Raw genomic sequence first — 21883 nt, 5'->3', positions numbered from 1 at the left:
CAGTACTTTCTCATTTGTGCACACACACTCAGGCATACACATACACATGTAATCTGGGCTGATTGGCATGAACCAGATTAGGAACAGGCCCAGTTCGTTGCTTCTTACTCTCAGGAATAAAAGCTTCCACTCCATACGTTTTGTGTAATGTATGGTTATCGGACTAATAGTTTTTTCCCTCTCAGTGGTCCCAGCAGCTCATGTTGGGGTTTTGAAAGTGACTTTATCCCTTCACAATTGCCAATAGCAACGGCGTTGCTTTCTATTTATGCATTATGGAAATCAGCGTGTGTGTATCTCCCTAAAGTGAGAGTTTATTGTGAGTTGTTTTTGAATGTGGTCACATCAAAATGAGATCTGGCTCTGAATGAAAACATGGAAATAAAGATCAAAGAAGGGAAGGGAATGTATAGATCATCTAGTCCAGTGTTTCTGCACCACAAAAGGGGAAGCCAAAGCTCAGAGAGGCAAACATGCTTCTCAGAGTTCACGTGGTTGCTAGTGGTAGAGGTGGAACAGGAGCTAGGCTCATTCCCTGTGCATTTTCTACAGTGCAGTGGAGGCCCTTGACAGATGATGACATTTGGACCATTTCCCGTTTTCCAGACCCTTCACAGATACAGCGTATTTTGGCCTGGGTAGGTTAGAAAGATGTTGAAGGAAGGACAGTTGCCTACGGTCAGCTGAAGATAGGGTTGGGATCATCTGAATCTGTCTAGCGTGATATTTTTTCATTGGCATATTGTTAGAAGCTGAAATCTCAATGGTGAAAATTCCCAGCGCAGCCTTTGAGAATTTCAGAGTTCAGGAGCTAGTCAGAGAGGGCAGCAGACAGCTGTCGTGGAGGGTGCATTGGCTGTAGCTGGGCCAGACCAGGGCTCAGCTGAGGAGTCGGGTCTTCTGTTTCAGAGGCCTGGCATCTTGCATTTTCAGACTGCGAGGGCAGTGATCACGTCTTGAGTAAATAACCTAGCCAAGAGAGGCCCCTCGGTTGAAAAGGACCCAAGAGGTAAACAGGTTAATTTACCTTGACAGAAAACTGTCACCGCAACTTGAATATTCAGTTTATACACCACGGTGGTATGGCACATGGGGTCTGAAGTCTGAGATATCTGGGTTAGACCAGCTGCCGTTTACTACCTATGGAACTTCAGCAAGTTACTTTACCACTTTGAGCCTCAGTTGTTTTGTCTATAAAATGGGAATAATAGCAAACATTTATATTGTGCTCACTGTGTGCCAAGCATTGTCTCAGTTGTTTTGTCTGTAAAATGGGAATTATAACATTTATATTATGCCTATAAATTATAACATTTATAATAAACCTACGTTTATATTATGCCAGGTGCTTTACGAGAAAACCCTGTGGGGCAGGCACTACCATTATCCTGTTTACAGTGAGGAAACTGAGGCCCGAAGGGGCTTAACATCTTGCTCAAGGTTACACAGCTGTTCAGGGTTGAGCCGGGATTTGAATCTTGGCAGTCTGTTACTTTTTATCACTTTGCTATGCTGCCTGTTGATAGGATTAAGGCTATTGTGAGGATCAAATGGGATAAGCACACCAGAAATATTAGCTCTTATCATTATTAATTATAATAAAGCTAGCATTCCCTTAATAACAACAATAAAATCTGTATGATCAGCGGTTTCTTTTCCCATAGACAAGCTCCTTAAGAAAGTTGCGTTGGCAATTACAAAAGTAATGTGAAAAGAATTCAGAAACCTTTATATAATGTCCCTATAGCTCATGGAGCCTTGGTCTGGCCGAGTAGACTGCCAGCAGGATCAGCTTCCCGACTCTTTTGGCTTAGACTCCCTTTATTTTTTATTTTTTTGATGGAGTCTCACTCTGTCGCCCAGGCTGGAATCCAGTGGCGCTATCTCAGCTCACTGCAACCTCCGCCTGCCAGGTTCAAGCGATTCTTCTGACTCAGCCTCCTGAGTAGCTGGGATCACAGGTGTGTGCCACCACCACGGCTGGCTAATTTTTGTATTTTTAATAGAGACAGGGTTTCACCATCTTGGCCGGGCTGCTCTCAAACTCCTGACCTCGTAATCCGCCTGCCTCAGCCTCCCAAAGTGCTGGGATTACAGGCATGAGCCCCTGTGCCCGGCTAAAACTCCCTTTTCACCTCTGAGGGCTTGCAGACTTTTCTGCTATAGGGAGCTCTGGAGTACCAGCGACCAGCTCTGCGATGGTTTTCTCTGATCTATCCTTGCAGGTGATTAAAGTAGATTAGATAGGTTAAGGGCATTGTCTGTGCCACTGGACTGCCACTGTAGAATTGTCTAAGAACAACACCCCAGTCCTTGGAGGAAATCCTTCAACCTATGCCCAAAAGTCATTTTTTGACTTGCTTCCTCCATTTTGTTGAGTTCATGACCTAATTCTCAGAGTGTGATCTTATTTCCGAATTGCTTTGCTATGGAGTTTAGATATTATCTTGTGTCTCTTCTTTTGCTTAGTTTTAAATTTGTAAATTATGAATACATATGTGGATATGTAACACGTGTATCCATTTTAACTTATGATAATAAAGCAAATAACTATCCATAAGCATCTAGAACATTCCTTTGAAGCCCCTCACGTGTGCTTCCTGGTCATATTTCCTTCCTTCCTCCCACTTCCTCACCCCACGGGTAACTGCTTTTCCAAATATTGTTAACTGTTTCCTTGCTTTTCTTTCAAGCTTTACCAGAAATGTGCATCCACAAATAATTTGTTTTTGTTCCAGTTTGACAGGCTGGATACATTATCTAGCAGTTACTAAAATAAGTTGCAAGAAAGACCCCAAAGGAGGTTTTCAAATGAGATATCCAAACATCAGGCTCAAGCTCTTGAAAATCCTCCTCACTCTGAAGATACAGTGAAACACGGGTACTGGATGTGTGAGGGGATTTGTTTGAAGAAGCCTCTGCTGTGCGCCTGTCACTGTCCTTTCGTCCTGGAGGAAGGGTTGTGTGGGTGCCGCCCCCGCCCCAAGCCTGGAGAGAGCAGCTGCCTTGAGGCTGCCTGGACAGCAGGCTGTGTGTCCTCTGGGGCTGGGAGTGTGGCAGGCTGTCATGTGACTCGGGTGAGATACTTTGGTGGCAGAGTGAAGGGGAGCAGCTGGGATAGGGCCTCACCCCTGCCAAGTGTGTTGGAGAGATTTGTGTGTGTGATTTGTGTGTGCTTCCTGTAGACCGGATGTGGCCCAGGCGGGATGGAGAGCCAGCCTGGAACAATTTGGCCTCTGCCCAGGAGGCACAGGCAGCAGAGAGCTTGTGGAGTGAATTTTAGGGGCTCCTGGGGTGGGGATGGGGGCAGTACAAACAGAAGACTTAAATGCATTGCCCATATCACAGGGATTTCTTTTGTCAAAGGGGCCCAGCAGGGAGCCCCTGGAAAACCTACAGAAGTACCCATGAGAAAGACAGAAAGTTGGTTTGAGTATCTGCTGGTCTTCAGGATGTGAAGCCATTTGCATTAGTGAGGATTAAGTTTGCCTGCATATAAATGAAAGAACAATGGTAACACAAAATGGGAGTTTACTTCTCTCTTTGATAGGATAAGTCAAGAAGTAGACAATTCAGGAATGGGATGGTGGTTCCACAGTTATTAGGAACAAGTCTTCTTCTTCACTGCTCCCACATCCCAGGAATAGATTTCTCATGCTTATAGCAAAAGAGAGCTGCTAAAGCTCCAGGCTTCACATCACATTCCAGGCATAGAAGGAAAGGAAGGGCAGAGGAACGGTCTGCCCCCTCCTGTTTAAGGAGGCTTTTGGGATGCCCCACCTAATATTTTTGCTTATTAGCCTGGGTTCACTTTTGTGGTCATGCCTAGCTCTAAGAGAGGCTAGGAAATATACACTTGTTGCTGGGATTCTTTTTGTAGTGAGGTAGCCAGCATTTTCATGGCAGTGGCGGTCATGTGGTCTTTCTTCTCCATGTGTTTCAAACCCAGGGAGAAGAGTAACAGCAGCTAACAAGTGGGTAGAAAAGAGAGAAGAAGCCTATAGGCTACCTGTACAGATCCTAGCTGGAGGATGCAGCAGGAAGTCTTACTGTTTGTTTTGATCTTCCTTTGAGTCAATGTCATACATTGACCTGAACATTCTATTTTCTGAATCACAATGATGTTTTGTGACTTAAAGTAACTTTAGGACTTTCTATTACCTACAAGTGGCCAGAAAATTATAGGGCCTACTAGATTTTTCCTTGAGTAGCATGATATAAACATACCCCCTAAATATCATATATATTTCAACTTGGTAAGGTCTTTATTGTACATAACCACCATGCTGTTTTTATACCTAAAAATTATCATTCTTTAAAAATTACTGAATACTCAGACCATGTTTAAATTGTCCTTATCTCAAAAAGTATCTGTTTTTGTTTGATTAATGTTGTATAGGAGGGCCCACATTGCATTTGATTGTTTAGTCTCTGAAGTCTCTTGTAATTGAAAGTCCTCTTCCTGATATTGTCATTTACTTGTTTTGTGTCTTCTATGTTTTCTATAAACGTTACTTATATCTACAGGTTTAATTAAATTGAGGTTTTTTTTTTTCAGACAAAAATAATTCGTAGTTTATATGAATAATTATTTTTGCTTCAATCGGTGCACACTGTCTTATGGTTCTGCTTTAAGTGATACTGACAGTGGACCAGCCCTCAGCTTTAAAACTTCCTTATCTTTTTATTTTGTATATTTTTGTCTTAAAATTTTTTTTTTCATTGTGGTAAAATATACACAATATAAAATTCATTATCTTAACCATTTTTAGGTGAACATTTCAGTGGCATTAAGTGCATTCACGTTGTTATGCAACCATCACGAATGCTCATCTCCTGAATTTTTTTCATCTTTCCAAACTGAAACTCATACCTATTTAACTATAATTCCTCATTCCTTCATCCTCCAGCCCCTGACAACCACCATTCTACCTTCTGACTCTATAAATTTGACCATTTTAAGAACTTCATATACATGGAGTCATATAGTGATTTGTCCTTTTGTGATTGGTTTATTTCACTTACTGTAATGTCTTCGAGGTTCATCCATATTGTAGCATGTGTCAGGATTTTATTTCTTTTTAAAGCAGAATAATATTCCACTCTATGTCTTGCTTTCTTATTTTCCTATTAGAAAAAAATAATATGTTTTTCTTTATGGAGATGAGATCCTGGTCTGTCACTCAGGCTGGAGTACAGTAGTGTGATCATAACTCACTGCAGCCTCGAACTCTTAGGCTCAAATGATCCTCCTACCTCAGCCTCTTGAGTAGCTGAGAATTACAGGTACAAGCCATGGTGCCTGGCTACCTCATGTTTTATTGTTGCAAAATACACATAATAAAATTTAGCATCTTAACCGTTTTTAAGTGTACAGTTCATTGGTAATAAATACATTCATGTTATGCAACCGTCACCACTGCCCATCTTCAGAACTCTTTTAATATTGTAAAACTGAAACTCTATATCCATTAAACAATTAACTGTCCGTTTATCCATCTCCTAGCCCCTGGCATTCAACTTTCTGTTTTTATGATTTTGACTACTCTTAGTACTTCATATAAGTAGAATCATAATATTTTGTGTATCCTTTTATTTTGATATGAAAATAGCATTTAGCTAGATTTAGAATATATCTATGTGATGATCTCAGTCTTTAAGTTAGAGCCTTAGTACATTTACATTTATTGTGATTACTGCTGCTTGTCTTGTCTTATGTGCCTTATTCATCCTACTTTTTTTATGTTTCGTTTTCTTTTTTTTCTTTTTCCAGTTTTTTTCTTCTACTAGTTTGGAAGTTACACATTCTACTGTTTTTCTAATTGTTCTCTTAGAAATTTTTTCAAATGTGTCTAACTTAACAAAGTCTAAAATCAACCACTAATCAATATATTTATGTTTCTTTTTCCTAAAAGAAAGTATTAGAAAACTGCAATCTCCACCTGTTTAATATTTTTGCCTTATCTATCTTGTGTTTGTAAATTGACAAATTAGATATTATTATTGCTATTGTACTAAATGGTGAGCATTCATTTGGGTTTAACCACATTTATGTTTTTTTTCCCCCATCACAATTTCTTATTGCCTCTTAGACTCTCTTTCTGGGAGATATATCCTTCCTGAAACACATTATTTAGAAGTTCTTTTAGTAAGGACCTATTAGAAGTAAACTCTCCTAGTTTTATTTATCTGATAGTAACTTCATTTTATTCTAAGTTTTCAAAGATAGTTTCATTAGGTATAAAACTCTAGGTTGGAAGTAATCAACTTTCAGTACTTAAAATATAGTATTTCTCTGGCTTTTGAGAAGTCAGTTTTAAATTGAATTGATATTCTTTATAGAAACATGCCTTTTTAATCTGGCTGCTTTAAATATCTTTGTTTTTCCTACCTCCACTTTCTCCTTTCTGATTTTATTTTTAATGTGATGAGTGAGGATATATTTTTTTTTATCCTGTTCAGCATTTTGTGAGCTTCCTGAACTCAAGGATAATTGTCTTTCATCAATCTTGGAAAATTCTCCGCCATTATTTCTTTGAAAATAACCTCTTTCCCCAATGTTGTCAGTGTTTCCTTCTGGAACTCCAGTGAGATGTGCTGTAGAGCTCCTCTCTATTCCTCAATCTAGTTTGTATTTCTATCTTTTTTCTCCCCCTGTGCTGTTTGTTGGGTGATTTTTTCAACTCTATTTACTGTTTTACAAATTCTCTTTTTAACCATGTCCAATACAATATGTAGACCATCTATTCGGTTTCTAATGTCAACGTACAGACATAGTGTGCATAAGAACTGTGCATTTAATGGCTTTTTGAAAAGTAGTGTCACTTTTTGGATGATTCCTTTTTTTTTTTTTTTTTTTTTGGTTTTGGGGCCTAATGACTTTCTCAGTCCCAAGCACGTGAAATAAAATCCTATAGGAAGTGATATTTAGACATTAGAAATTCAGGAAAAGACATAGCATTTTGTGAGAGACTATCCCATAGAAACTTTTTCTGTAAAGGGCCGGGAAATAAATAAATATTGTAGGCTATTGTGGGCCATGCAGTATAAGTTACAATTACTAAAATCTGTCATCATAGGAAAAAAGCAGCCATAGACAACGTGTAAATGAATGAGCACAGCTGTATTCTAATAAAACTTTATTTATAAAAACAAGCAGGCTGTAATTTTCTGACCCCTGCTAAGGAAATCTGAATTCTGCTTTGTGTTTGGATGAATTAAAACATTTGCTGTGCACACATTGCAAACAAAAGAGAAGAAGAGACAGCTGTTGTACATCTCTTTAGCTTGTTGTGATTGCACTATTTCCACAAGTTTTGAAACATTTTTATTTTGCCCTAAATGTATTTTCCTATGTTGCAATATTTTTACATGCAGATTGAATGTGAAATACCCATAAACTTACTAAATGTTAAAAATTGATAAAACACATTGATAAAATTGATTGTATAAAAAGAAGAAAAAAGTCTTTATTGCATTGCATTTTTATGTACTTTGTATTTTTTCTATACTATATATTTATTCACTTTCAAATTGTTTTTGGGATTTGAATTTGTTTTATTGTTCAACTGACGTATTATTCTACCTGTCAAGATTGTTTGGATGTCTTCCATGGAGATGGAATGTATTATAATTTTGCTCCATTAAAGTTATTGGAACTATTTTTATATTTAATAATTTTTCATGTAAAGTTGTTAAGTAAGGGTCAGATCATCTTTCTTTCAATATGTAAAGTTTTATTTTTTTAAGTCTATCTGATAGTTTTTGATAGTCTCTTTGTCTTTTGCCATGTACTTAAAACATTTTTATAGTTTTTATTTGATAATTCCAATATCTGCAACTTTTGTGCATGTAATTGTGCAGCATTTTTTTTTTTTTTCTGTTACTTGCTTATGACAGCTTTCCTCCCTGAGAGTTTTGTGGTATTTTGATTTGAGCTTCTGGCCACTGGAATGTTATATGTGGGAATGTTAATGTGGGAAGTTTTTGAGGCCTATATTTAAAGTGTGTTTGTTCAGAGAGGACTTATATTTATTTCTTGGAGGTATCTGGGAGTACTATCATTCCAAGGTGTTTCAAAATGAAATCTTTGGTATGGAAATTTTGGGGCCACAGAGGGCCAATTTCAGCCCATACCTGTGTGAAGGAGGCCTTATAGTTAGGCGTTCTCAGGGCTCCTCTTTTTCATTTTTCACCCAGAGCCAATGCTGAGATAGGCAAGCATCTCCACTTGATTTCTTGGATCATATTTTTCTAATTTACCTCCTAAGGCTGCTGCATTTTGGGGGTTCTCAGTTCTGTGCATGGGATCTCCTCTGGCAACCTCTGGCCCCAGCATATGCCCTAGACATTGCCCCTTGTCCCTTCTAAGTGGCTCACTAACATCGATTTCTCAGCTACCAAGAGCAAACCTTATCTTTCTTACCTGTTTGGATCCATGCTTTCCTATTATTTCAGGGCTCTGAGAGTTTTCCTTGTTTACCTGTCATCTCAACCATGCATTCAGATATACATTTATAATATATATGTATATTTATAATACACATACACATGTATATACATACATACACACATATACGTATATATTATGTGCATGTTTTGACATTCGGTAACTTTAGGTGTTTTATACAGATTTTCTTCAGCTATCTAGTCTGCCATATTGCTGGCAATGGAAGTCTGTGTTTTCTTCTTCCTCAAATTTTTCTGTGATCTCTCAGATATTCAGCCAAGAGTCAACACTAATAGAAGAAGGGAAGAGTACTTCAGAATTCTTCTTCTCTTTCTTGTGTTAAAAGAAAAACTTCAGACAAATTAAATTTAGCAGAGTTTATTTGTGCAAACAATGATTCATGAACCAGGCAGCACCTTGAAGTAGTAGAGGTTCAGAGAGCTCAGCCAGCAACATGCACAGGCAATATTTATGGACAGAGAAAGGAAGTATAGACACAGCTTGATTAGTCATGGCTGGGCATTTGCCTTATGATCTGATTCATTGGCAGCCTCTGATTGGCTGAAGCTTGGCTGCTGTGATTGGCTGAGACTCAGGTATTTGTTAGGAGAACATTCTTTGAAGTCAGGTGGCAGTTTGCTGTGTAGGGATTCAAAGTATTGAGGCAGCTTTAGGCCAATTTCACCTAGCTTATCACTTGGTAAAGGGTGTAGGTTTCAGGTTGCACGCAATAGGCTGATACTTTGAAATTTTTTATCTCCGATTCACATACCTTGATTCTGAGATGGAAGTGATATGGGGCGTGGCCATTCCAGTTCTGTTGTAATTCCCAGAGCCTGTCACTAGCCTGGTCCCTCTCCATCCCTTGACTGAGGAGCCTCAGCGTTCATTGTTGGGGGTGAACAGATAGCCCTGACTCCCTGGTGTGCCATGAAGCAGCTGGGTACACTTCTTAGGGTGCATTCTGGCCCCCTCTATGGTTTGGGCTTGCACTCCTGGGCTTGGGCATGAATTCTAAGCTGGAGATAAGCTGTTCCTTCCTTTTCAGTGTTCAGAGATGGCAGCAGAGGTTCCCTTCTGGCTACTTTCAGGTACATTAAGGAAAAAAAAGGTCTTTAATGACAACAAATAAAGCTCATATGAGCAGAAGCAAAATCTAGAATTCTCACCTTAGCTAGTCTCCCTTGGGAAAGGTCGTCGCACATGTAGATGTCTTTCAGGCAAACAGAAAAGCATGCATAATTTAGCATGGGTGTTCTTCTAGCAGCAGAAGGACGTAGACCACTCGGCACACAGAGAGCATTGTGCATTGCCTTTGTTACCCTCTGATTAAAATTCTGTCTTAGCAGTTGTGGAGGAGGTGAGCAATAATCCATATTGGCATAAAACTTCATATGTCACACAGCTGCTGGCTCCTAACTCAGAAAGTTTGAGACAATGGTGTTGATTTGGCAGTTATCCTACATAGGGAATTGATTTATTCTTACTGATAGAAAATATAGGTTTTTGAAGTAGGCAATAATGGAATCTCTTTTACGCTTAAATAGAATTCCACATTAACAATTGGTGGAGTGTGGGCCTTGGCTGCGATCTTGTAATGTGAACATACCACAAGGAGTACGTTCCAAATTGACAAGAGTGCTTTATAAAATGTGAACTTAGAATATAGGGATGGGATTTTATTCTTAGTTAACTCATGTTTCTGAGATACCTTTTATATAAAGCACTGCTATGTAAAACAAAAGAAATAGAAAACAGTGTTTTGTTACATTGATACTGATTGTTCTTTTCACTTCTGTTCTGAAGTTCTACTCTTTATCAAATTAGTTTGTTAATCCTCAGAAATCCTCTTTCAGCACTGTACCATTTCTAACATAACAGGATAAAGGGATGAGTTAGTAGTATAATCATTTGAAATTATAAGTTCTCCAATTTTTGCCATTTACGTTTTATTCCCTTTGTATTGCATAATAAATTTGAGACATCTACATGTTCTATCTTTCAAAAGAACAAATCAACAACAACATATCCAGTATCATCAAAGTTACAAAATAGATAAATTAGAAAATTATTTGCGTTCTAAAAAAACCCAAAACAGCAATTAAACTTCACTTTGTAGGATGCAGCAATGCAAAGTAATACAGAGAGTGATTCATATGGCAAGGGAATGGATTTCGAAATGATATAATTTATAAAGATCCATATATGTAACTTTTCTGCAATTCGATCTATTGACTAAAGTGTCTGTGAATACTTCTCACTTCTCTGTATATTGTTTATAACTCATAAACCTTGATGCTGTTTTCCTGTTTACTCTTTTAACACACATTCATGGAGCCACTACTATGTGCCAGGTGCTGTGCTGGTGGTACGGGGTGAAAGTCGCATGAAGACACCTATGGCTGCTTTTTATTCTGCATTCAGGATCAGGGAAGACAATATCAATTGAAAGGCCAACTATCAGTGAGTCAGAATTTCACGTTCTTGTTTTCAAGAGATGGTCCTTGAACACAGCAACTGATTCCGGTGCATGTTTTATGGTGGCTGATAAATAAAGTTAACCACAGTAGACTTTGATTGATTTTAATTGGATGTATTTTGTTGTAGAAATACTATTTAAAAAGTCTTTAACTTCTGCATATCAGGAAATTAAAAATGTTTTTGAGGACAGATTTTTCTTGTTAGTTAATGCTCATCAAAGACAGCAGGAGAAACACAACCGTTATGCTAGTTTATTTGAAAACATGCCATTTTTAGCACACTAATTTCTAGAAAAAAGAGAGAACTGATTAAAGCTGGATTGATTCAGATTGCAACTTTAGCTTACATTACCTAATTCTCTTAACTTGCAAGATGTAGAATTGATTGTAAGAAAGCATTTGGCCAATGGCACAGTTTTAGAAATGGTCTTGTTTTCTGTGTGCTATCAACGCATTATGGAGATCAAAGCTCTAATGCCATACATAATTGAAATGTCAAAGATGGAGTTGCAGCATGGCCTGACAGCTTGGTTATTATTTGACTCAATATTTTAATTTATTTTCTAAATTATTAACCATGGCAACAGTTTAAAAGAGTTTTCAATATGCAATTGTAGAGGATGCTGACGAGTAAGTATCTGCTGTTTCTTGATCAAGAATTAGAACCTGAGATGGAATTGTATTTTATTGTGGTAAAATATACACAGCAGTGTACAGTTTGGTGGCATTAAGTACATTCACGTGGTTGTGCAACCATCTTGTACCCACAGATCTCTTTCAGGAGCTTATTTTTATTGCGGTTGTTTGGAGGTGTTGTGTTCGAGATGGAGTTGCATTATGGAAAAGTGGCATCCTTTTCTCAGGTTTTAGTTCATAAGATGACGCGTCAGGAAACAGCCGTATTTATTTATTTATTTGAGATGGAGTCTCACTCTCATCCAGGCTAGAATGCAGTGGTGTAATCTCGGCTCACTGCAACCTCCACCTGCCGGGTTCCAGGGAGTCTTGTGCCTTAGCCTCCTGAGTAGCTGGGATTACAGGCATGGGCCACCACGCCTGCCTAATTTTTGCATTTTTGGTAGAGACACAGTTTCATTATGTTGTCCAGGCTGGCCTCGAACTCCTGACCTTAGGCGATTCACCTGCCTTAGTCTCCCAAAGTGCTGGAATTACAGGCATGAGCCACTGCCCCCGGCCAAGGAGCTTCTTTTTCTTGCCGGTTGTTTGGAGGTGCTGCGTTTGAGTGAGCCTCATGGAGTTGCATTATGGAAAAGTGGCATCACAGGTTTCTCAGGTTTTAGGTTGGAAGATGATGTGTCAGGAAGCAGCCATCTTTAGAGGCTGTTTAGGCTCATGGTTCCCTTTCTTTCAGGGAGTCTTTCAACTTCCTCGTACCCCCTAATTCCCGTGGGCATCCCTGTCCAAGTTAATTCTCCATTCCCTGACGCTTCAAGGAGTTCCCCACCTCTCCTCCAAGGGCATTTGCCAGCTATCCTGGTGGCATGAAGAATGCAGGAGGACACATTCTGTTCTGCCCAAGTTTGGGGCAGGGAGAGCTGGTTTCAGCTCTGGCCAGTGGCCGTAGGAGTCTGGTTTGCAAGATGATTAGAGTGATGGAACACAAGAGAGCTATTTCAGTGTTACTGACAAATAAATACCAGGGACTTATTAAAGGATATTCTACTCTAAGAACACAGTCAGAGGGATGATCAGGGGCCATTTCGTTCCTATTCAGGAGTACAGGCAACTCTTATCTCTGGATCGACCTGGGAGGGCCGGCTGTCACCTGGGAGGTGGGTGTCACCCCTGTAGCTTTGCACACAAGGACAGAGAACAGGCAGCTGAGAGCGATGACCTAGTTATTCCTTCCGGTGGGGTCACTTTATATCCTTTTTTGCTTACCCTTAAGTACATTTTTCTTTATTGGAAAAAGTCCATTCAGAATAGCAGGCCACTTATACATCATAATTCCAACCTCAGCATGGGCATGATACCAGTTTAACAATACAGAACATTTTTAGTCCCCTAGCATAAGTGATTTCTTTATTAGCAGCTTGCCTAGGAGTCCTGCAGTGTGCAAATTCTGTTAGTGGCTGCATTTTCAAATCCTTCCTCAGCCAGTCAGGGAGCTACATGTCCCTATTCCCCAGGAGTTGTTCTATCTTGGTCTTCATGATCTCTTGGTTGGTTCTGAGTATTCTGATTTAGGAACAGCGACCTTGAGTGTAAAGAAGGGAGTGTGATGGCTTTTAATGTGTTTTTGACTTTGCATTTCTCAAGGAATGGGCTTTCTGTTTTTCTGTAACTCAGGCAGATGAGTGTCGTGATTATAGATTGGGGATCTTGAAACATTGCATGGGCACTATCCGTTAGATTGTAAAGGTCTGTAGTCTGGTGGGCTCCACTGGCACCCTTTGTCTGAGATCACTCCCTCTGAACATGGAATGGCAGGTGACATCAGCACCCTAGTTCTGCTGGTCGGCTGATTTCTCCTGCTGAGAGCTGAAGGTGCTGGGGAAGTGAAACATGATGCTTCCTCACAAAACGGTGACAGTTCCGCAGTAAAAGAGGATGGGAACTTCTTCATGGGATGCCCGTTCAACTCTTGCTTCTAACTGCTGTGGAGCCCAGGAATCCTCCAGGCATAAGGTCATATGGGACCACCCTTCTGTGTGTGGTCAAAGCACAGGATAAAGGAGGGGGAAGGGCCTTCTTGTGGCATTCATAGCATGGTCTCCACATCTTCTGTGGCAGATTATTCCTGGGCCAGGGAGTGCAGGAGAAACATAATGTTAGATCAAAATGAAATGAATTAAAGCCTTTCAACTGGCTTTGGTGAGGTCCTAGGCTCTCTAAGTTAAAAGGAACCTATATCTACTCTAGCTAGCCCTCTGATCCTTGAAGCTTCTCTACAGCATCCCAGGTTGTCCGGTCTGTGTTTGAATACTCCTGGGACAGCAAACTCACTACTTCACAAGGCAGGGCATTCTGCATCTGTACAGCTCAATTTGGAAGTGTTTTACAGCTTCTACCCATTGGTCTTAAATTCTGCCCTTAGGGCCGGGCGCGGTGGCTCAAGCCTGTAATCCCAGCACTTTGGGAGGCCGAGACGGGCGGATCACGAGGTCAGGAGATCGAGACCATCCTGGCTAACACGGTGAAACCCCGTCTCTACTAAAAAATACAAAAAACTAGCCGGGCGAGGTAGCGGACGCCGGTAGTCCCAGCTACTCGGGAGGCTGAGGCAGGAGAATGGCGTAAACCCGGGAGGCGGAGCTTGCAGTGAGTTGAGATCAGGCCACTGCACTCCAGCCTGGGTGACTGAGCGAGACTCTGTCTCAAAAAAAAAAAAAAAAAAAAAAAATCTGCCCTTAGAGGAATGAGGAACCATGCATAGGAATGGTTGCTAGTTTGCGTATGAGCACTGCCTGCAAATATAAGCGCAATCACTTCACAAGCAAGCAAGCAAACAAACAAATGAATAAGCAAATATTAGAGTGAGCTGAGAGTTCTTCTTAACTCCGTATGTTATTTAATTCCCTTGGTTTAATGTGCTCAGAGACTTCTGAGTGTATTAATTTTCAAAAGACATGACTTTCTTTCCTTACAACAGTGGTACATTTCAGTCCTCACTTAGTTGTATCTGGTAGGTCACAGTTAACTGTTTTATATTGTTAAGGAATTATCCACGGAACATTTTGTGAGAAGAAATAATAGGAAATTTGTGATAATTGCCTTGGGGAAATATATCAGCTTAAAAAAGAGTAGGAACCTTTGAAAATTTTCCCTTAGTAAGCTTGTTAACATATTTGTAACCCATAGCTCCTTAGAAATCAGACTGCCTGCTTAAAGGACAATTTTATTTTAATTTCACTTTCTCAAAGGCCCTATGCCAAAGGTAGGTGAGTTAAGCCTTTTGGGGGGTTAAGGAAAGGGTTACCATTTTTTTCCACAGTGCAGTCATACACACCTAAAAACGTTCCAGAATTTTTGGTAGAAATTGTAAGAAAGTATTAAAACTTGAGAAATGAATTAACAAGCCACCTTTTTATGCAGAGGCAGCGTGCCTCTGCATTGAATGAATAGTACTTTATTCCTACAAATGCATAAATTGTGGGCTGAAATGTGGAATGAATATGTGGTCTCAAAATCAATGAGAGTGTGTGTGCATGTGTACTCAGTTTAGAATAAGTCTGTGCAAATAGGATTATAAGTCTGACCTAAACTCACAGAACCCTGAAATAGAAGAGTTTAAAATGAAATTCTATCTTCAGCTCACACCACTGAGTTGAAGCATTTCTTCGAGTTTCTCAAACAGATCCTTCTTACTGTAGCATTAATAATTTCTACTGCACAAAGAATGCTTGATATTTTAGCCTGCATTCTTATTCACTTTTTATTTTTAGCGTTGACCTGTAGATGTGTTAATTTTTTTCCATAAAAGTTGTTAAACTGTGACTGTGGAAAAATGAGCCTACTTGTTTTGAATCATGTAGAAAGTATCATAGTGTTTCCTTTGTGTGGGTCACACTTACATTTTACGTGGAAGAATTTTCTTAATCCTTACAACAACCCTACAAGATTTTACAGATGAGGAAACGGAGGCGCCGAATGGCTAAATGACTTGCCCAGGCCGTGCTGCTAGTAAGTGCTGGAGCCCAGATTTAAGCCCTGGCAACGCGGTTCCTGAGCGTGGGTTCTTAATCATTGCACAACACAACCTCTCAGAACATCGCGCGTAGAACCGTCACACTTGGAATGACATCTTGCTTCTATTCATTAAGATAAGGCTAGTTTCTTAAAAAGACTCAATAATAATTTTAGTTGTTTAAGGAAATATGTGTTTATTTCCCTCTCATGTGGTCTGAGGGGAGCATTCCAGGTGAGCAGACCTAGGAGGCCTCGGGGCAGAGGGAGGACTTTCCCTCACTTTCCACTTGAGACAACCGAGGCCCACCTTGGTCCCAGGGTCATACCTATGTGTCAGGAAGGATGGGAAATGTCACCCAGCCATGGTGTGAGGGGAAAGGGGAGGGCACATTTTGATGGGCAACCATCAACCGTGACCAAAAAGGAGAATATTGTTATCTTGATAGAAACAATTTGTGGTCAGTTGCATTGGCTCACACCTATAATCCCTTTGGGAGGTCGAGGCGGCTGGATCGCTGGAGCCCAGGAGTTCGAGACCAGCCTGGACAACATGGTGAAACCCCGTCTCTACATAAAATACAAAGATTAGCCTGGTGTGGTGACATGCACCTGTAGTCTCAGGTGCTTGGGAAGCTGAGTTGGGAGGATGACTTGAGCCTGGGAGATGGGGGTTGTAGTGAAAGCCGTGATCATACCACTGCACTACAGCCTGAGTGACAGAGCCAGACCCTGTCTAAAACCAAACCAAACCAAACCAAACCAAACCAAACCAAACCAAAACACAATTCTGTAATTACTATGTGCAACCCGTTAACTAAAGAAAATAATTAAAGAGAAGGAAAAAGTCACTTCGAATTCCACTGGACATTTTTTTTTTTTTTCCTTCATGCTTCTCATCATCCACTCCTTCCCATAAGCCCTCTGATTTCCTTTTGGGGAATCACATGTCTCCCCAATGAGGGATGTCTGGTGTGATTGAGAAGCAGGTCAGGTGCCTTGCGTCAGCCCCAGGGGTGAGTGTGTGACCCAGTCTGGACCAATAGCAAGCTTCTTCCCAGGGATTTGAATTTTGAGGGGAATAAAAGTGCTGGAGTTTATTCATTCCTGGAGGTGGCACCTTGGCCAAGTAACTCTGTATGACGATGCTCCTAAGGTTGCTGTCTAGAAGCCTCTAGAACTGCCTTAGTTCTCACTGACTTACAAGTGTGGCTCCTCAGCTTTCAGTCCTCTGAGCTCTCAGTATCCTAATAAAACCCCTTTTGTTGAAGTTAGTCAGATTCGGTTCCTGTTGTTTGCCACGAATGATTTTTAACGGATATACTTGCTATCCAGAGGAAATCTCTGCCAGCGTTTGATTTTTCCTTCCATTGTCTTCTGGTATATTTTTTTCATAGTCAGTATTATATTGTTCATACGACTTTATACTCATTCTGAAAGTATTTGTACATGGTGACTATAGTTAATAATAATGTATTGTATATTTTTTAGTTGCTGAGAGGGTAGATCTTAAATGTTCTCACCACAAAAAATGATAAGCATGCGAGGTGATGATGTGTTAATTAGTTTGACTAAACCATTGTATGATGTATTCGTATATCAAAACATTATGTTGCATGCTGTAAACATATACAATTTTTGTCAACTATACAAAGGAAAAGAAAACATGAAAACAAAAACATAAAAATGAATAATTTTTCATTTCACAACAGTAGTTGTATAATATCGGATTGCACGAATGTTCCATATTTATCAAGGTAGTTAACAATTTTTTGTGTCACAAACATATTTTTTAAATTACATATCATTTGAGAATCATAGGGCTATTTCATTTATCAAAGGCCCTATGTATTATTGTGTTAAAATTTCATGTTAACTTATCTTAAAGTTTGTGACTATTTACAATAACATTTTTATCCAAATGCATGGAGCTTACACTATTTCCAATACCTAGGCGATGCAGGCAGAATTATCAATATTGTGTTAGGAAATTCAAGGCCGCCTGACTTTCCCTAGGTAATATGGCCACAGAGACTTTGCAAAAAAAATTTAAGTCTTCAGAACACAGAGGATTTTAAGTGAAACTACTGTGAATGATACTGTCATTGTGGATCCGTGTCATTGTACCTTTGTCCAGACCCACAGAATGCACAATACTGAGAGTGAACCCTGACTTATGGACTTTGGGTGATAATGATGTGTCGGTGTAGGTTCAAGTGTAACAAATGCACCCTCTGCTAGGGTGTGTGGGTCATGGGGGAGGCTGTGCATGTGTTGGGGGTAGAGGGTTTATGGGAAATCTCTACATCTTCCTCTCAATTTTGCTGTGAACCTAAAACTGCTCTAAAAAAGTGAAGTCTTTGGCCAGGCGCTGTGGCTCACTCCTGTAATCTCAGCACTTTGGGAGGCCGAGGCATGTGGATCACGAGGTCAGGAGTTTGAAACCAGCCTGGCCAACATGGTGAAACCCTGTCTCTACTAAAAATACAAAAACTAGCTGGGCATGGTGGCAGGCTTCTGTAATCCCAGCTACTAGGGAGGCTGAGGCAGGAGAATCGCTTGAAACCAGAAGGCAGAGGTTTCAGTGAGCCGAGATCCCGCCACTGCACTCCAGCCTGGGCAACAAGAGCGAAACTCCATCTCAAGAAAAAAAAAAAAAAAACAAAAACAGGAACAATAAGAAAAAAAGTGAAGTCTTTAAAGAAATTCAGGTATTTTGGTGCATTGGGTTCCATCTTACTTACCAAGTTGCTTTCCAGAGCCACGCTGGGCGCCCCCTTGCCTTGGGCAGCCAGGACGCAGATTCTTATAGCGGTGCCTTCCAGAACTCAGCCATCTCTTTAGAATGGAGAGTGGACTGTACCGGTGAAGTGCTCGCCAAAGCTTAGTGTCTTGGACTTCTGCACCTGCCTGAAAATGGACAGTTATCTATAGTGTCAGAGGGAGACTCTGTGCTCACTTCTGATCTTCTATAGTTTATTGGGTAAGGATGAACACTGCATCAGGTTAAACAGCAGCAGTCAGAGATAAGTAGATGGAGGCATAGGCAGGAGCAAGGTTGGAGCTCATGAGCCAGACAGCCACAGTGAAGCCAGGGAGGTGAGATCAGGGATAGCAGGGCTCTCGGAGATGCTGAGGGCACAGCTCTCTGCTCACGTGGGATGGGGCACCAGCCGGAGAAGAGAATGCGGGGCCACCAAGCACACATGATGCTCTGTCTTTCCCACTCCACCCTTCCTGAAAGGTCATGACACATGGCCACAACACACAGAGGATGCAGTGTGTCTGTGCATAAAACCCATAGGGCTGTGCGACTTAAATATCTGAGCAGAACAGATTTCTATTTGCAACTTGTATTGACTTCATTGCACCTTCATTGTATTTAGCGAATCCTTATGTATTAGCCAAGAGTGCAACAGCAGGCAGAATAATGGCCTCCCAAAGACAGCCACGTCCTAATCCTTGTCATTGTGATCTGTTATTATATGCAGGAAAAGGGACTTTGATGTGATGAAGGGAGGGAGCTTGAGATGGAGAAATTATCCTGGGTTATCTGGGTGGGTTCAGTATCACAGATTTCTTGAAAGAATCAGAGAAAGAGAGGTGGTGATGAAAGCAGAGAACCAAAGTGATGCCATGTGAGAAAAACTCAGCCAGCCATTGCTGGCTTTGGAGATGGATTCAAGAGCCACCAACCAAAGCCTCTGGAAAAGGCATGGAAGTGGATTTTCTGGACAGTGGAAAAAGCAAACAAATGGATTCTCCTAGAGCCTCCAGAGGGAATGCAGCTCTGCCGAGCCCTAGATTTTAGCCCAGTGAGATGCATTTTGGGCTTCTGACCTCCAGCATTTAAAATTGTACACTTGGGTGGTTTTAAGCTGCCAGGTTTGGGGTAATTTGTGGCTGCAGCCCTGGGAAACTGATACAAACGTGCTGCTGGGCAACGGTGGTCTTGCTTTCCTGGACAACTCGTGCTCAGCTTATTGGAATCTGGAAAATCAGCATGGGGATTTTATACAAAATCTCCACTTTAGGGAGAATTTAGGCACAAATTTAACTGAGAGTCAGAAAATCCTAGGGTTTTCGAAATGAGAGATTTGAGGCCTCTCCTCGAAATAAATGGTAATATGTTACTACTTCTAGTGATAGAAAAAATTTCCTACTCTTTAAAAATAGACTCTTTGCTTAAGCATGGAACTATAGATCAGAGCTCTGTTTTCAAACCAACTGTTTATATTTTCATTTGGATTTGGGACCAGGACTGTTTACAGATCGTAATATAGCCACTTATATTTTCCAGAGTGTTTTTAGCGTTTTCTCATGTACAATACCATCAAATGGTGCAGTGTATCACTAGGCTTAATTATAAGCTTTTCAAAGGAGGCACTTTTTCCAAAACGTTATGTCCTAGTGTGAGAAGAACACACATGACCTCTGTGTCCTTGTACCAGAAAGCAAACCTGTTGCTGTGCCTTCCTCCTCGTGCCTTCATCTCCTCTCTCTGTCCCAGCAACTTCCATTCCTTAGTGGATCATTTTATAAATTCCGTTCAGTTTTTTTTCTTTTGATATCCTGAGAACTGACAAAGTCAACTAGTCCTGAGGTTTGTGGCAAACACTGTTTTATTCTTTTTTCAGAATAGTACCTTGCATTTGAAAAACGTGAAAGTGATGTGACATTTTATGTGATGTAAGTGATAAATACACTTTCTAAGAATCAGCACCTCAAGATGTTTTGGGGTATTTATTATGGCCCACTTGTCTTTCATTAGCACGTGAACAATATTAAACACACATATATGATATTGTTTCCGTTTATTTGGGTGTATACCCCAAATGTAAGTTCCTTCAAATATAAGGGCTTGAGAATAAGGGAAATAAGACTGATCTTAAATTTTAGTATCAATCCGTTGGGTCTTAGGGCCAGAGCCCAAAATAAGGTGAAGATTTCGCAGGACAGAGGCTTGAGGGTAATCTGAGAAAATAAATTAGCATAAACAAATAAAGGAGGCTTGCTCTAAAGTGGAGATGATTGAAAAGGGAGAATCTTCAGACACTGGAATCACTTATCTAATCTTGGTCCCTAGAATAGAGATTGGTGGCAGGTAGTGGTGACAGCCAAGGAAATCCAAATAGTCTAGTTGCCCTGAAAACATTTAGAAAATGGCTGTGCTTGCTTCTGTTTTGGTTTTCTCAACAACGTTCTGATATTTACTGGGCTTTCCCTGTTGCAGATCTTGCTACTTGGGGAGAATATACTGGTCCCCAAGATGTTAATTCTATTGCAAAAGAAGAGTTGGTGCTCTAGTCATGCTCAGGACTGTGGGCTTGGTTAATCTGAGTCTCTCTGAGTGATGACCCTGCCCTTGATGAGTGTGCAAGGCCAGTGCCCATCCATGACTCTGGTCAATGCACCAGGGCTGTGAGGCCCCCTGCAGGGTGGCCAGCTGGATTGAACTTGGTGGGCCACACGCTCCCATCTGCTCCCTTCTCCAGTAACCACCCGTGACCCTAGGCTGGGGAGACCATGTGCAAATGGTGTTGACTTTTGTGGCTAGACCTGGATTTGCATCTTGGCTCTGAAACCTAATACCTATTTAAGTTGACTTTGCTGGGCCTCTGTTTTTGTGTCTGGAAATTGAGGAGAGCACCTCCATGGTAGGGTACCTGGCAGAAAGTAAGCATCCAAGAAATTATAACTATTATTTTAATTTTAATTAGCTAACTGCATCGTAAGACATTGCAAAAAGCTAATTGATTAATTCATTTATTTAAATAAAAAATACTGATTGAGGCCCTTTATGTGCCAGACATTGTATACTGTGTACATTTTAGGGGAGAGAGCAGTCAATGGGACAGGCAGGGCAGTCTCAAGTGCCAATTTCTTTTGCTTCCTTCTTGGTTTTAATGTTCTTTTGCTCAACTAATTAGGAAAAAAATAGATAACTAAATGCTTATTTTAAACAAATTTGAAATATAAGTAAAGGTTTCTATTGAACTTAAACCAGCATGAATTAATCAGTTTTAAAACACAGAAAAAAATTCAATACGAAATTTCTTTTTTTTGCTTGAGTTGAAGACTTGCTAGATTTTGGCAGCTGACACAGTAAATGTTTTACTGTAGCAACGTTTTAGATTTGAATCTTTACATTGGCTACACCAGGGAATTTGTTTTTATAGCAATTAATTTTTCTTTTGAAATTAATATGAAAGGGATACATTTAATGATCCATAGAAGTATTGACTTTATGTAAAGGAACAGCTAAAGCCAACTAGCATGTTTTAATTTGCATATATCATGCAGTTCA

General features: G+C 40.3%; 1 protein-coding gene and 1 long non-coding RNA gene across 19 annotated transcripts in view; one reads left to right on the top strand and one right to left on the bottom strand.

Moving 5' to 3' along the window:
• Nucleotides 1-21883, top strand: part of CSGALNACT1 (chondroitin sulfate N-acetylgalactosaminyltransferase 1) — a 360001-nt gene that overhangs the window by 15047 nt on the left and 323071 nt on the right. The gene's annotated exons all lie outside the window — the stretch shown is intronic.
• LOC141407567 (uncharacterized) lies at nt 1821-18739 on the bottom strand. The gene is made up of 2 exons (XR_012417116.1): nt 18321-18739; nt 1821-13690 (listed from the first exon to the last, which is right to left on the bottom strand). It is a non-coding gene; the product is annotated as an uncharacterized lncRNA (long non-coding RNA).

Source organism: Macaca fascicularis, chromosome 8 (assembly GCF_037993035.2).
Source record: "Macaca fascicularis isolate 582-1 chromosome 8, T2T-MFA8v1.1".
Classification (NCBI taxonomy): Eukaryota; Metazoa; Chordata; class Mammalia; order Primates; family Cercopithecidae; genus Macaca; species Macaca fascicularis.
This window is presented reverse-complemented; position numbering and strand designations above follow the sequence as displayed.